This window comes from Rosa chinensis, chromosome 7 (assembly GCF_002994745.2).
Source record: "Rosa chinensis cultivar Old Blush chromosome 7, RchiOBHm-V2, whole genome shotgun sequence".
In the NCBI taxonomy this organism is placed as follows: Eukaryota; Viridiplantae; Streptophyta; class Magnoliopsida; order Rosales; family Rosaceae; genus Rosa; species Rosa chinensis.
Genome location: NC_037094.1, coordinates 68791711 through 68807525, shown reverse-complemented (window position 1 = coordinate 68807525; position 15815 = coordinate 68791711). Strand labels below are relative to the sequence as shown.

General features: G+C 39.3%; 1 long non-coding RNA gene across 1 annotated transcript; it reads right to left on the bottom strand.

Moving 5' to 3' along the window:
• Positions 1 to 3: 3 nt before the first annotated feature.
• LOC112179647 lies at positions 4 to 964 on the bottom strand. Its single transcript, XR_002927844.2, has 3 exons — positions 687 to 964; positions 543 to 606; positions 4 to 355 (listed from the first exon to the last, which is right to left on the bottom strand). It is a non-coding gene; the product is annotated as an uncharacterized LOC112179647 (long non-coding RNA).
• Positions 965 to 15815: the final 14851 nt, after the last annotated feature.

Below are 15815 nucleotides of genomic sequence, written 5' to 3'. Positions count from 1 at the left end.
AGAAAGAAGATGCTTAACCCTATCCATCTAATTCTTTTACCAAAAGCTGGAAATTTCTCATTCTCAACCTATATAATTGGTCCCTACTTTCTTGTTTAGTAATCGATCAACTGATCAAGTATATATGTTTCTCTAACAGTAGCTGATTACTATTATTCTTTCCACCATTCAATCATGAATAAAACCACCTACCCAAATCCACCTTAATTACTAATGCACAATGAACAGAAAGGAAAAAAATACCTCAGAAAGCAGTAGACTCAAATCACTCAATTGCACATTTGCACAGCAGAATGCCATATTTGCTGCAGAAACTCAATTGCACAATTTTAAGTAAACCCACTGAGGCACTGACCTGTTAAGTATTGAAATCAAATAATCAATTAACCCACAACAATTGCACATTTGCACAACAGAAACTCATATTTGCATTTAAACAATTAAACCCACATCACATTTAAACAATTAAACCCAGAACTGCAGAAGTGCAGAACCCAGAAATTGCAGAACCAAGAAGTCGGAGAGAAATCAGAGCTGCATACCAGATTTCCAGACCAAGAGACAACCTTCATTCTTCAATCCATGAAATCATCAATCCAATACAACCTACGAAATTGAATTTCACATCAATCCTTAACCCTAGAAATTGCCCCAAATTGGATTGATTCAATTAAACAAAATCTTACATTCAATTAAACGAAATTGATGTCTTGAACTCTTGATCTCTGAGACTTGAAGTGGAGAAGCCGAGCTCTGCTAGAGTTTAGAGGAGGAGGACTGGAGGCGACGAACTGGAGAAGGAATCGAAGCACTTTGGGGAGGAAGACTGAACTATTGATGTCTTGAACTCTTGATCTCTGAGACTTGAAGTGGAGAAGCCGACTAGCCGAGCTCTGCTAGAGTTTAGAGGAGGAGCCGAGGAGGACTGGCGGACTGGAGGCTGGAGAAGGAATCGAATACGAAGACGCGAAGTGGAGAGGTCGACTCAATAGTGATGTAAAGCGTGCCTAAGCGTATACCTAATAAAAAAAAAAAAAAACTAAGTATATATCTAATTTTTTTTTTGGCCCAAAATTTTCGGACGGGCTCCAGCCCGCCCAAGGCACTATGTAGATCCGCCACTGGTTATGAATCGACTCAATATTTAATTACAGATTTAGATTGTGTCCACAATGAGTAGGCATCATCATTTAGCCCGCGGATCAAGTGGGTTGATAGAGGCCTGCAAGCTTGATGGGTAAAACCTCAATCCGGCCAGTCAAAAAGTCCGCAAAAGTCCGCCTCAGTAGGTAGAGGGACAGACTTGGTTTAGGGGGTTTGAAAACCGGCTCGGCCACCGGCCCAGCCAGCCAAAAGCCCTTAAAGGCCCGCCAGGCCCGGCCCCTAAAAAGCCCGTAAATTAATTTAATTAACTTAATTTTATTTACTTTACACTTCTATAAATTGTTTAAAATAGCTTGGGTGTCCAAAATAATCAAAGAAAAATTTCACGAACTCGTCATGTAGTACATCTTATTATTGTATCTAAAGCCTCGTATCCGCGGTCGTCATGTCATCGGTCAACCAAGAAGACATTCAAGTGATGACAATTGACTAATTCGATCGGATTCAAAAATATGGTAAAATTGGCTAAATTTCTTACTACACTCATAATTTATTGTAATAATCTTATCCAACGGTCAGTTTTCCCATTTTCTTTAAATTGATAGAGGTTGCCCTTTAGGGTGTATGATATATAAATATAAGTTTATAAAAGTAACTAAATTTGACCTAGTTGATCAAATTCGAAACGAGAAAGTTATGGTCAACGGAAGTTTCTGCTAATATTGAAAATCCCTACAAATAGCAAATTTTGTTTTGGGAAATTCATTAATTGGCATTTTCGGAAACTTTCCGAAATTAGAAAAATCCAAACGCTTCGTTCTCTCTCTTTGAAACCCTAGGATTTGTCGAAAACAGTCTGACCCGACCCGACTTTTCCTGCCGATTCCAGCGTTCTCCTACCACTGCACCTACTTAGATCTCTTCCTCTCCTCGGTTTGGTCTTCCCTACTTGGCCTCTAGTGCTAATTCGCAACGAGCACAGCGGTTCGAAGCGGCGAAGTTAGGCGACGGCGGACTCGATGGGTTCTCCCAATTTCAGCGATAGCTGGACGTGAAACCGGCCACATTTTTCTCCTGGAAGCATCCTCTTTTGATCCTTGGTAGTGGTGCTGATCGATTTTTACTGTGGAGCTGCAACTCTCGGTGAACAGTGATTTTTGGCTTGCGGCGGCAATGTAGGCTGAATTAGCTCAAGTCTCAGGTACTAAAGTTGATCCTCGTAGTGTAAACTCCATTTTAGACGATTGGATTAAGCTGATATTGAGTTTGCCATGGTGGCGCATGGGCTCACGTGCAGCCGCCCGTGGTGGCGTGTGGCGGCACGTCCGACCATGTTAAGGGCAACTTTTTACTTCATTATCGTCTACTCGTCGATACGAGCATTTTGATATATAATATGTAAATTTTGGAGATAGTTTGATAATGTTAGAGTTTTTGGAGGTTTCGATTATCTCGGTTTTCGATCCGTGAGGATTCCACCATTTGATCGACTTGTAGTTTTGACATATCAACCCTTGAAGTATTCCAGAGACTTTATGTAATCTTGGATGAAGTTTCGCCTTTGGCGTTACTTATGGGTTTTAGTTCAAATTAGGGATTCGAACTTTAATCGCTTGTGTGTCGTGTACTGATTTGAGACCGTACTTTCCTTAGGTGCTTGACCGAGAGCTTTCTGTAAATTATCTAGATGTGTGAAGGCCCAACAGGAATTTCAAGGTAAGTAATCTCACAATATTCATTTCCGAACGAAGTTACCTTATTGTTTTGGGAGTTATTTATTTAACTGCAAACTATAGTTGATATTAGTGGCATTCCTAAGCGATGACTGTGTGTGTGTGTGTAAATATATATTCATGTGAGTGTGATGTGTTATTATTTTGAATATGACTTTTTGGGAAACAATATCGTGGAAAAAGATGTTTTCTATTGTTTGAAAAGTCTTGAGAGTGGTGTGATATTTTTGAGTCAAGCGTGCCTTATTTTAAATATATTGATCTTTGTACCAAGAGTCACAGATGGTGATTAGGAAAAGGGAAATCTTTTATTAGATTTATGTAACATTTTTAGGTTATGTGCGACTTATTCAAATGTTTGGTTCGAAGACCAGATGGGTCTGAAAATCAGATGTCACAAATGGTGACCAAGGCATGTAATCAGGAACCAAGCCTTTGGCCAGGGGATTGATTACGATCAGTTAGAGCTCTAGTCTATCTGTCATTGTAGCTTATGGGGTTAACGGTAGAGGTTGCTTGAGGCTCATAAGTATGTAGTCTAAAAGAGAGTCTCGAGAGTATTCTCTTTTTTTTTTGTCCACGAGGGACTTTGAATTTCATATTGATTTGTTGAGTTATCAAATAATATGTTTTTCTCACAGCGGTGATTTGTGTTGGTCCTTCTGAGAAAATGACTTGGAGTGTTGAAAGGAATCATGGGTGAGTTGTTTCCTTAGGTTGATTGGTGGTATTATTGTTATTGGTGTGAGTTATTTGATTGATGTATTTGAGTTACTCATAGAAGCTTTCATAAACTTACCAGGTTTGTTGTGTGGTAACCCGGTGCACTATTAGATGGTGCAGGAGTTAATCTTGCAGATCAGGGTAATCGTGGTTGAAGCTGAGGTATCTTGTTAGCAGCTGTACGGGTAGGAAGCAAATTTTGTTGGCTTTCATTGTTATGACTTCCGCTATGTAGTAAGCTCTTAAGAGCATTTACGTTTATTTTGTTGTGGTAATTTAATTCATAAACTTGTGTAATATATGACTCTGCGGAGTGAGCATATATTGACATTGTGCGTTCAGAGTATCAGTATGTACTTGGTTTAAAAAGAAAAAGTTTTTCAGATATTTTATATTGATGGCTGAACCATCACATTTGTATAATTGTGAGAATTATCTTGATTCTTATTGATGTTTAAAAATCGGGGCATGAGACTCTACCCCTTTCTTCTGACCTCTTCTCTCAAGTATTTATAGATATAAAATGGATGACCCAAATTAAGCGGTGTTAATATTTATGGCCCATACCACATCATTTTATTTATTTATTTCTCTTATTTCTTTCTTTACCTTCAATCTTCAAACTTCCTCTATTAATTACAAATATATCGGGTGTCAAGGAAACTATGAAAATTTCTACAAACTCATCTAATTGTTTTTTTTTTTTTTTTGAGATGAATGATGTCAACCTTTATTGGAAATTAGAGAAATTACATGGAACAAAGTTCAGCTGCAATTGCAGCTAATAGAAACTGAGGAGGAAATGAAAAAACCAAACTTGAGAAAAAGAAGAAGCTTGAGAGGCTAACAGGTGTGCCACTTTGTTGGCATCTCTTTTAGCATGCACAATAGTCACATTTGGTTTTGATTCCAGTAACATCAATAGGTCGTCATGCACCCTTCCTAGTGTAGACGTGAGGCATAGCAGCAGTAGTCAGTTGGCGCTGGACCTTGGTAGAGTCAGTCTCTACTACTACCGGTTGCATGTCATGTTCCATTATATAATCTAGAGCAGCTTTAAAAGCTAAAAGTTCTGCATGTTCTGGAGATAATAATTGACTGAGAGGATCTCCCCCGCTAACAATAAATTGTCCATCTGAATCCCTTATCACAAATCCAAATCCACCTTTTCTTGTAGACTCATAGAATGAACCATCAATATTAGCTTTGAGAGTTCCAATTGAAGGAGGCTTCCATTTCTCAACCCTCAGACATCTAGTTGCTTCAATGCTTAACTTTGAATTATGAAAGCGATAATCATTAAGTCGAGACATTGATCTGATCAATACATCACAAGCAGGCTTGCGTTTATCTTCCCAAACTTGACAGTTTCTTTCTTTCCATATACCCCATAGAAGATACATTAAGTCTCCCAACTCTTTGATTGACAGTTCCTTAGCACAAAAACGTAACCAATCCAAAACACTGAGGTTATCAATTTGTGGATCATAGCAGGTACGCTTAAGATAAGGATTGGCATATAAAACCTGTTTCGTATAAGAGCAATTCCAGCAAAATGTAAAGTCGTTTCCATCTCCACCTCACATAAAACACAAGTTTGTGACTCCACATTCACATGTTTCGAAGCTAACCTCTCCAAAGAAGGAAGAATATTGTTGCACACACGCCATTCATGAACCTTTGCTGAGTTAGGCATCAAAGCTTTCCAAAGTTCTTCTAGAAATACATACCCACAAAGAGCTCGAGAAAGTGGACTATAAGAAGAAGAGTGAGCAAAAGAAAAGTGATATGTTGTTTTCACCGAAAATTTGCCATCCTTTTCTAAATTCCATACACATCGATCATCCAGCACTCTAGAGCTCAAAGGGATATGAAGAATAGCTTCTACCTCAAGCAAAGAAAAGAAAGACCTAATAATCGTCTCATTCCATGAACCACTAGTAGAAATCAATTCACTAACCTTGAGATCATCATTAATAACTGTAGAATGTTTTTCTGGCTTGAGAAGAGGCAAACTAGGGACCCAAGCATCAGAAAAGACACGCACCGTCTCGCCAGTTCCAATTTGCCAGTACGACGCTTGTTTAATTAGGTCCCTTGTAGAAAAGATACTCCTCCATGAGTAGGAGGGAGAGGAATGTGGTTCTGCACACCAAAAAGAGCTAGAAGGGTAATACTTAGCTTCATAGATTTTTGCAATAAGGGAATGAGGGTTATTGATAATCTCCAAGCCTGTTTTGCTAACATTGCAAAATTAAATTATGACAAACTTCGAAACCCTAATCCTCCTTCCTCCTTAGGGTTGCATAAAGCATTCCAAGTCTTCCAATGTATTTTCCTTTTGTCTAGGATACTCCCCCACCAAAATCGAGCACACATTTGCTCCAAATCCTCACAAAATTTTTTCATAAGTTGGAAAACAATCATAGCATACGTTGGTAAAGTTTGAGCCACCACCCGGATTAAGATGTCTTTTCCAGCGCCACTCAAGAGCTTGCCTTGCCAATTCTTCAGCTTTTTTGCTAAATTGTCTTTGATGCACTGAAATGTAGCAGTTTTCTACGGCCAACATAAGTCGGGAGCCCTAAGTATTTCTCATGAGAATCAACTATCTCCACCCCCAAAAGGCTAGCTACCTCATCCTGCAGAAACTCCGAAACATTTTTACTAAAAACAACAAAACTCTTGTTAAAGTTAACAACCTGTCCTGAAGCTCTTCCATAGGTTTCCAACACCTCCTGAATCTGAAAACAATCCTCCAGAGAAGCTTGACCATACAACATGCTATCATCAGCAAAAAGTAAGTGATTGACTGAAAGAGCCTCACTACAAACCTCAATCCCCGGAAGTAGTCCTATCGCCTGTTTTTGTTGTAGAAGAGATGAAAAGCCTTCTGCCCCAAGCAAAAATAAGTACGGTGATAGTGGATCACCTTATCGCAGACCTCTACTAGGAGTCACCAAGCCTCTAGGCTTTCCCCGTACCAGAAAAGAATATCGTACTGAAGTAACACAGTGCATTACCATATCAATCCAGTGACGTGCAAAGCCAAACCGCTCCATAACTTTTTGAAGAAAAAACCAATCCATGCGGTCATAAGCCTTACTAAAGTCAAGTTTCAGCGCCATATGTAGACCCCTGTACTTTTTCTTATTTATTTTAAATTGTCGCATATCGTATGAAACTACGTATTCATAAGGTACACAAGTATTCGCGCTTAGGTTAAGACTTTGAGGCCATTTTTAAAGGATTAAGAATTTAGAAGAAAAAAAAAATCTAATTTGGGTCTAGGAAACTATTTTTAAAGTATCGACGCTTAGGACAAGCCAGGAAAATTTTCCCGAAAAGATTCGGTGAAGTGTCGGAGAAATAAGGATGTTTGAAGAGGTATTTTCGGAGTGGGCTTAAGGAAAATTAAGAGAAAAATAAAATAGGAGCAGCCCAAGCCCATTGGCCCAAAAGGAGGGGCATATTCGACTTTTCACATTCATTAAAGGGGAGAGGTATTTAAGGAACACATTCTCCAAACCCTAGCCTCAACCCTCTCATTTTTCACTTCAGCTCTCTCTCTCTACCCGAGAGCTTATCTCTCTTCATTCTCGCAGGAAATCGCCGCCGTCGCGGGAACTCCGATCCTCACCAAAATTTCCAGATTTTCTTCTCTTCATCCCCCCTTTCCATTTCTCCAACCAAAATCAGAAATTTGGCCATTTAATCCTCCAAAAACCCTAGAATCCGAAGCTAAATTGGGGCTTTTTGTGATTTCTTCTTTCCAAGTTCAAATCAAGGTATTATCCATCCTAATCTAGCCTCTATTCCTTCGATCTATACATCTTTCTTATCAAATTCGAGTTTTTGATTTCCATTTTGATTTTTGATTGCATGAACCCGATTCTCCCTAAATCAAGAGGCTAGGCTATGGGTTTGGCAAGGATTTGTGGTAAGGATCCACCCATGCAACCTTGTTTTCGAGTTTTTGGTTGTGATATTGATGTTGGACGGATTTGTAGGTGAAGAAGGCCAAGGAGGAGGAATAGGCCGTGAGTTTTGAAAAAGAAAGGGTAAGGAATGAGTTTTGGACAAACCCTAGAATTTTTGGAATTTATTTGGTTGGTTTTGATTTTGTTGAGCCATTGTTGTGTTGGAAATATTGTGAAATTGGATCTTTGAGGAGAGTTTAATTAGTAGGATTTTTTTTAGTCTAGTTTTCAAAGTGTTGGAATTTTGGTGTTGAAGATTTGGTGATTGTTGTTGTGTAATTTTGGCCAAAAGAAAAAGAAAAGGAAGAAGAAAAGAAATGTGTTTATTTTGGAAGAAAATAAAGAAAATGAAGAAAAGGGTAAAAGTCAAGTTTTTACCTTGGTAAAGTGGTAAAAAGTGAAGAAGGTGAAAGTAAAGGTAAATTCGGTAAAAATGAGGTAAAAGTGAAAGTGTGGAGGTAAAAGTCTTGGTAAAAGTAAAAAGGTGAAAAAAGAGAAGTAAATGGGTAAAAGGAAAAGTAAAACTTTATTTATAATTATTTACTTATTATAAAAGTAAAAATGGGATTGGAATTGGTCTGCTCACTTCATTTCATAGTCCCTTTATATAGGGATAGAGTTACAACGGAAATATTAATTACATTAAATACATTAAATGCTGATTGATCTATAATTGTGCTGATTGATGGTAATCACTGATTCCTTGATTCCCTCTCCGTCAGTTGCTTTGACGAAGGCACACAATATGTTTTTCCTTTAACACTCCCCCTTGTACCAAGTCAAAGACGAAATGGTGCATGAGTTGTTGCCTCACTAAAAACCTTGCCAAGTAACAATAAAAACCCTATGGGACAAAAATACACCTTGGTCGAAGGAAAAGAGCACAACGCACCTTCTACATTTGAGAATGTCATGTGGGTGTTAGACTCCCCCTGACGTCTACACCTCCCCCTGATCTTTACATTAATCAAGTGAGTTTGGAAAGTCTTCGCATTCCTATGCTTTTCACATGTTTCTCAACTGTGGCCTTAGGCAGTGATTTGGTGAACAAATCTGCCACATTCTCCTCAGACCTTACTTGATTCACTTGAATCTTGAGGAGGGTCTGTTGTTGCTGATTGTAGGGAAACTTTGGCGATATGTGTTTTGTATTATCCCCTTGATATATCTTAGCTTCATCTGTTCGATGCAAGCTACATCATCTTCATAAATGCAAGTAGGCTCTTCAATGGTAGAACTCAAACCACTAGTCCCTCGAATATGTGTAATGATAGCTCTTAACCATATACACTCACAAACCACCTCATGTACAACAATGATCTCTGAGTGGTTCGAGGAGGTAGCCACAAGGGTTTTCTTGGTTGATCTCCAAGATATCGCCGTGTTCCCAATGGTGAGTACATAACCATTTTGGGAACGACCTTTATGTGGGTCATAGAGGTACCCAGTATCAGCAAAACCAACCAAAACGTCATTTGGTGTTTCAGTGTAGTGAGTGGCGCTTTCGCCATCAACATTTCCTTTAGGGATTGCAGTTCCATATGCGGTCCCTCTTGTCTCTCTGTAGGGAAAGAACAGTCCCAAGTCAATGGTTCCTTTTAGGTATCGAAGATGTTCTTGATACCATTCCAGTGACGCTGCATTAGCGCTGAGCTAAATCTAGCTAACAAGTTCACTGAGAATACAATGTCTGGTCGAGTAAATTGGGCTAAGTACAATAATACGCTTATTGCACTTAGATATGGAATTTCAGCTCCCAACACTTGTTCGTCATCTTCCTTTGGACGAAATGGATCTTTCCTTGCATCCAAACTTCGACCGATCATGGGAGTGCTAGCAGGATGTGCTTTGTCCATGTTATATCGCCTGACTTTTGGACATATGCAGACTGGTGGATTAATATTCCACAAACTCGGTGTTCTAGTTCAAGGCCTAGATAGAATCGAGTTTTCCCGAGATCCTTCATCTCAAATTCGGATTTCAAGTAGCTTGCGGTTTCTCTTATTTCATCAAGAGTACCTGTTATGTTCATATCATTGACATATACTGCTACAATTGCAAATCCGGAACTTGTTTTCTTTATGAATACGCAGGGGCATAATTCATCGTTCTGATATCCCTTCCCAGTCAAGTAGTCACTTAGACCGGTATACCACATCCACCTGGATTGTTTTAATCCTTAAAGTGAGCGTTTCAACCTAGTTGCAAATGCACTATGTGGTTTAGAGTCACTTGGCTTGGGTAATGTAAGGCCATCAGGCACTTTCTTATATATCTCTGAATCTAGATCCCCATAGAGATATGCAGTAACCACATCTATGAGCTGCATTTCCAATCCTTTGGAAACTACTAAACTAACTAAGTCGCGGAACGTTATAACGTCCATTTTAGGAGAGAATGTCTCCTCGTAGTCAATTCCAGGGCGTTGTGAGAAACCTTGTCCCACAAGGCAAGCCTTGTACCTTAGGACTTCATTCTTCTCATTACGCTTTCTAACAATGGTCCATTTATGTCCTACAGGCTTTACATTTGGTGGGGTTAGCACTACCGGACTAAATACCTGTCTCTTTGTCAGAGAATCTAATTCTACCTGGATTGATTCATTCCATTTAGGCCAATCTACTCTTTGTTGACATTCTGCAACAGAGCGTGGTTCGATATCATCGTGCTCTATGATTCCTTAAGCAACAGTATATATCATCAATGTGTATGGAAGATCTTTCTATCAACTCATACGCACTCTCGTAATCCTTTGAGATTTCTTTGTTCTCTGGAATCATTTCAAACATCGGAGCGTCCTCCAGTATTGATTCATGGACATAACTATAATCAGAGATAATCTCATGAGAGGGATTCGTATCATTGATGATTGGTTTGTGCCTTACTCACCCTCTTCTTCCTTGGGTGACTGTCAATCGAACCAAGTGACCTCCCCCTCTTCCTTGGGGAGCCACGGCCTCAACCACACCTCCACTAAGTGCGGTTGCAGTGCCTCTATCTGCGGCACCGTGCCCCTTGTTGGGGACTTCTAACCTTGCAGGCACATTTGCAGCTGGTATATGTGATCTCGTCACTTTTTCGATATCAGTAAACGCATCAGGCATCGAATCTGCTACGTTCTGAAGATCGATTATTCTTTTCACTTCATTTTCACTTTGTGAAGTGCGGGGATCAAGATGAGACAGAGTGGGGACAAACCACGACAATTCCTGTCATTCCCTTGGAAAATCCTTTTTCCTATCTCCCCCTAACGACGGGAAGACTGTCTCATCAAAGTGACAATCCGCAAATCTAGCGGTAGAGAGATCGCCTGTCAAGGGTTCCAAATAGCGGATAATGGTTGGGGATTCGTATCCAACATAAATACTTAATCGTCTCGGAGGACCCATTTTGGTGCGCTGTGGGGGCGCAAAAGGCACATATACTGCTCAACCAAATATGCATAAGTGTGAAGTGTCAGGCTCATATCCAGTTACCAACTGGTATGCAGAAAATGGTTGGCTAGCTGTGGGTCTTAAACGAATAAGTAAAGCTGCATGCAATATTGCATAACCCCATGCAGATATAGGCAGGTTAGTGCGCATAACCAATGCCCTAGCCACCATCTGTAGCCTTTTGGATGGTGGCTTCTGCGAGACCATTTTGTGTATGCACATGGGGTACAGGATGCTCTACATCGATCCAAATAGATATGCAATAATCATCAAATACTTTTGATGTAAACTCTCCAGCATTATCAAGCATTATAGACTTGATAGGGTGATCAGGGTGGTGAGCCCTTAAACGTATAATCTATGCTAGGAGTATTGCAACATTTCTTGTGGACAATAAAACGACATGTGACCAGATTGTCGAATCATCCACCAGAACCATAAAATACTTGAATGGTTCGCATTCTGGATGGATAGGCCCACAGACATCTCTTTGTATCCTTTGTAAGAATGGAATGTTTTGTTTAGTATCTTTAGCATAGGAAGGTCTCGATCCTGTTTTTGCTAAAGAGTAGGCTTTGCAAAACGAGTGATGTGCCTTTGAAATAGTCAATGAGGCATAATGGGAGGGAGGTAGTGCTTCTGGTACTTCATAAAGCAATGACTGCATTTGAGCAATCCTAGAATCGACACCTTGCAGTGTGGCGGATTTTTCTCCCATTTTTCACTCGAAAGAAGGGATGTCCGTGTGAGTTCTTTAAAAGTACGGATCATCATATCATGACCTCGGTGCCATAGGCGGTCATGCAAAAGCCTGTATGAGTCAGTGTCCCACATTTCATTGTTGGTGACAATATAGGATTCAATGATCCGAATCGTAGTGAGGTACAGTCCACTAGATTGACTCATAAGTTTCTCTAAGATGTGTTTCCTTCCACAGTCATTAGATGTAATATCAAGGTATTCAGTTCCATTCTCACGGTGTGTTTTTACTGGATAATCGTTGGCACAAATAGCTTTGAAACATTAACAAGGTTCGATTAGCTCTTGGTGCGTATAGAACGTTTGTGACTTGAAATGTTGCGCCATTAGGCAACAAAAATTTGGCAGTTCCTCGCCATGTTATTAGTTGTGATAATCCAATCATCGTAGTCACAGAGGAATTATAGGCTATTAGTTCAATGAATAATTACCTATTTCTTAATATTGTGTGGGTAGTCCTACTATCATCTAAGTACTCAAGTTCTCCTCCATTCATTCCTATAAATAAATAGGAGGTATTTAGAAAATATAACTCATATTCTTTAGAGTATTTCTATTTGCGTAGAATGGTATTCTTTTCATTCTAATAATTTTTCTCTAGATGTATTGCTTTACATCTTTATAGTGCTTTGTCGAACCATGTAAATATGTGTATAGTAAATAAATTTGAATAAATTCAGTGCTTCAGAATAAAATTCAAAATTTATTAATAAGCCAACGATAATCAAATCAAGGTCTTGTTCAAAAATCTTATTCATCAATCCATGATTGAAAATAAACTTTAAGACCAAACAATAGTCTAATTAAAAATGAGGCATTATGCCTTCACAACTATCTTTGGAAAATAAAATGAATAAAGCAGATCAGTCAAGATTGAGAACGTACATCCATTGACTTAGCAAGTTCTTCTTTGCCATTGAAGTCTGCAATTGTAAGGTTGACGTTTAGGTCATGACCTTCTTTTTCCATGTAGTGAGCCTCTTGTTCTTTAGACTCTCTATACCTCTTGTAATTGGCTGCTACTCTGTTGTTTGCTTGGCAGTTCTTGTACCAATGCCCAATGAATCCACACCTATAGCATGGTTCATTGTCAACTCTTTCCTTTTTCATCTTGTTTCCATGATCCTCATGTCCCTTTCCACGTGGTGCATGGTTGCCACGTGGGTAGGGATTAGCACGTCTAAACCCCCTTGCATTGGAGTTATTTCCACCTTCATTTTTCCATAATTAGCCTCGGGAATTTTCTTTGTCCTAGTGGGCCTGGCATTGTTATTTAAGAGAATCTCATTTTGTCTCTCAGCCACTTGCAGTAGGCTTATCAACTTATTGAAGGTTGTGATTCTTTTGTTGTCATAATCCAACTGATACTGGTTCGCTAGTACAAAAGCTGAATTAGGAAATGTGGTAAGAGTCTTGTAGATCATATCATCTTCTGTGATTTCCCTTCCACAGAAATTGAGACGTGCCTTTAAGCGCAACATGTTATTGTTGAAGTCATTGACATTTTTATAGTCAAGTAAGCGGATTCCATTCCACTGAACAGCCAGTCTTGGGAGCAAAGTATCGTGAATGTTCCCAAAACGTCCTTTAAATGCATCCCACAGTACTTTGGGTGTCTTCAACTGAAGGTACTCCCAGCGTAGGCTAGGATCAATATGTCGCCTCAGAAAAATTAAGGCATCTGCTTTCACCTTATTAGATAGTTCATCATCTTTGGGATCAGTAATGGTGGCAGTGTAGTCTTTTGCCACAAAGGCAGTTTCCATATCGGAAACCCAACGATGGTACTCAAGTCCTTCTGAGTCCAAGATGTCAAACTCAGGTCGAGTTGGGTCAGCCATCTACATAAAACAAGAGAGAAGATATAAATTACGCAGTCATAAAGACATCCACGTAAATTATTTTCCAAACATATGAATTAGATTTCAAGAACAAGATTCGTAATGGTCACATTTTTTTTTTCGATGCTATGTGAAAATACTTTATCACAGTAAGTGTGTGTATAATGCACATGAATTTTCATTATCATGGCAAAATGGAGTTTGTATGTTGTATAGCATTCTAAAAATAAGCATAACACATTTAAACATAGCATAAATAAACTACATGGCATGCTCAAATTTCACACATATACAATAAATTATATACTATACATAAAATAAAATATAAATAATAGCATAATATAAAGGCATGCTTAGGAATAATTATATAAGAGTAAATAAAATTCACAAAACATGCTCACAATTGCATAATAAAAACATAAGCAATAAAATATAAAGCATGCTTAAACATAATTATAAATCATGCTTAAATATAATGATATAAAACATAAATAATAATGCATGCTTAAAACAATCAAAATTATCTAATTAAACATGCTTAATAACAAAATATATAATCAAAGCATAAACAATAAAGTATAAAGCATGCTTTAAAATCATAAAATAAAATAAAGAAAACATACTTGATTTCGATAAAACAATCCTAGCACACGCGCGTGTTGATGCAGGAGTGCGTAGCGATATTTTTGGGCTTGAGAAAAACTGGGCCGCTTTCTCTTTTTTTTTTTTTCTGGCCTGCTAGCTTTTTTTCTTTTTTTTCTTCTTCTTTTTTTTTTCTCTTGGGCCGTAGGGCCTTTGTTTTCTTTTTCTTTATTTTCTGAGCTGCAGGGCCCCCTTTTTTTTCGGGCCGGCTCTTGCTTTGGGCCGGATCCGCTCCTTTTTGTTTTTTCTTTTATCCTTTTGCTTTTTTCTCTGTTTTTTTTTTTTTTGTCTTAGGCCGCAAGGCCTGTTTCCTTTTTTTCTCTGGGCCAGTTCTTTGGGCCAGGTCCTCCTGGTTTGCAGGTGATCCGTGGTTTATGCAGGCGCGGGCCCGGGCGCGGCTGGGCTACGGGGAGGCAAGGTTGGGCAGCAGCGACAGGATCGCTGGGGTTTGCAGGTCGGTGGTGTGTTGCAGGCGGTGTGCTGCAAGGTTGCTGCTGCAGGCGCTAGGATCTATGGCCGGTGAAGGGTGCGGCGCTGCTGCAAGGTGCCGGGATGCAGGGTGGAGGCGACTAGGCTGCAGTGATCGATGCAGGCGGGGCTGGGCTGCGGCAGATCGGGTTGCTGCAGCGCTGGGGCCGTTGAGGTTTTGTGGCAGCGACTGCAGCGCAGGGATCGGTGCTGGGAGGGCTGCTGCAGGGATCGGACGTGAAGGTATTTAAGACCGATCTAGTCCGCCGGAAGGAAGCACTGTGGCGCTGGGGCGCTATGCCAGGTTGAAGGCGCTGGTGCTTGGCCGGAGAAGAAAAGAACTCTTTTTTTTTTTTTTTTTGGTGGCGGCGGAAGAAGAATAAGAAAAAGTTTTTTTCTTATTCGGTTTTTGTTTTTTTTGTTTTTTGACGGAAAAGAGAAAGAAACTAGAAAATTCTTGGCTATTTGCTCTGAACGTGCTGATAACGTATAAAAATAAAAATGAGATTGGAATTGGTCTGCTCATTTCATTTCATAGTCCCTTTATATAGGGATAGAGTTACAACGGAAATATTAATTACATTAAATACATTAAATGCTGATTGATCTATAATTGTGCTGATTGATGGTAATCACTGATTCCTTGATTCCCTCTCCGTCAGTTGCTTTGACGAAGGCACACAATATGTTTTTCCTTTAACACTGATTTATTTTTAACAAATAAGAAATAATTGTGAATAAAGGAATATTTGGTCAAAAGTCAGAAGTCAAATGTCAAAAGTCAACTTCGAGAGTTGATCAGGGTTGACCGACATCATAAAACGTGAGGTTCGACTAGACTTTGGTCGCTCGGATGGGTGATAGTTTAGTGGAGCGATAAGAACGTTTTTCCTTTTTAAGAAAGAAGTTAGTTTCCCAAATTAGTAAAAGTTGAAAGAAATAATTAATGGCCTCATTGAAATAAAAAAGATTAGTATGCGCGATTACTTAAAGTTGATCATGATGTTTACCTGTATAATTACTTACAAACTAAGTAATGGTTTAGGGAACACGATCGTTAAGGAAGCTTAAGCGGAAAGCATCAGAGTGTGGAATTCGCCGGCATTTTTCAAGTAGGGTGAGCTGTCCCTT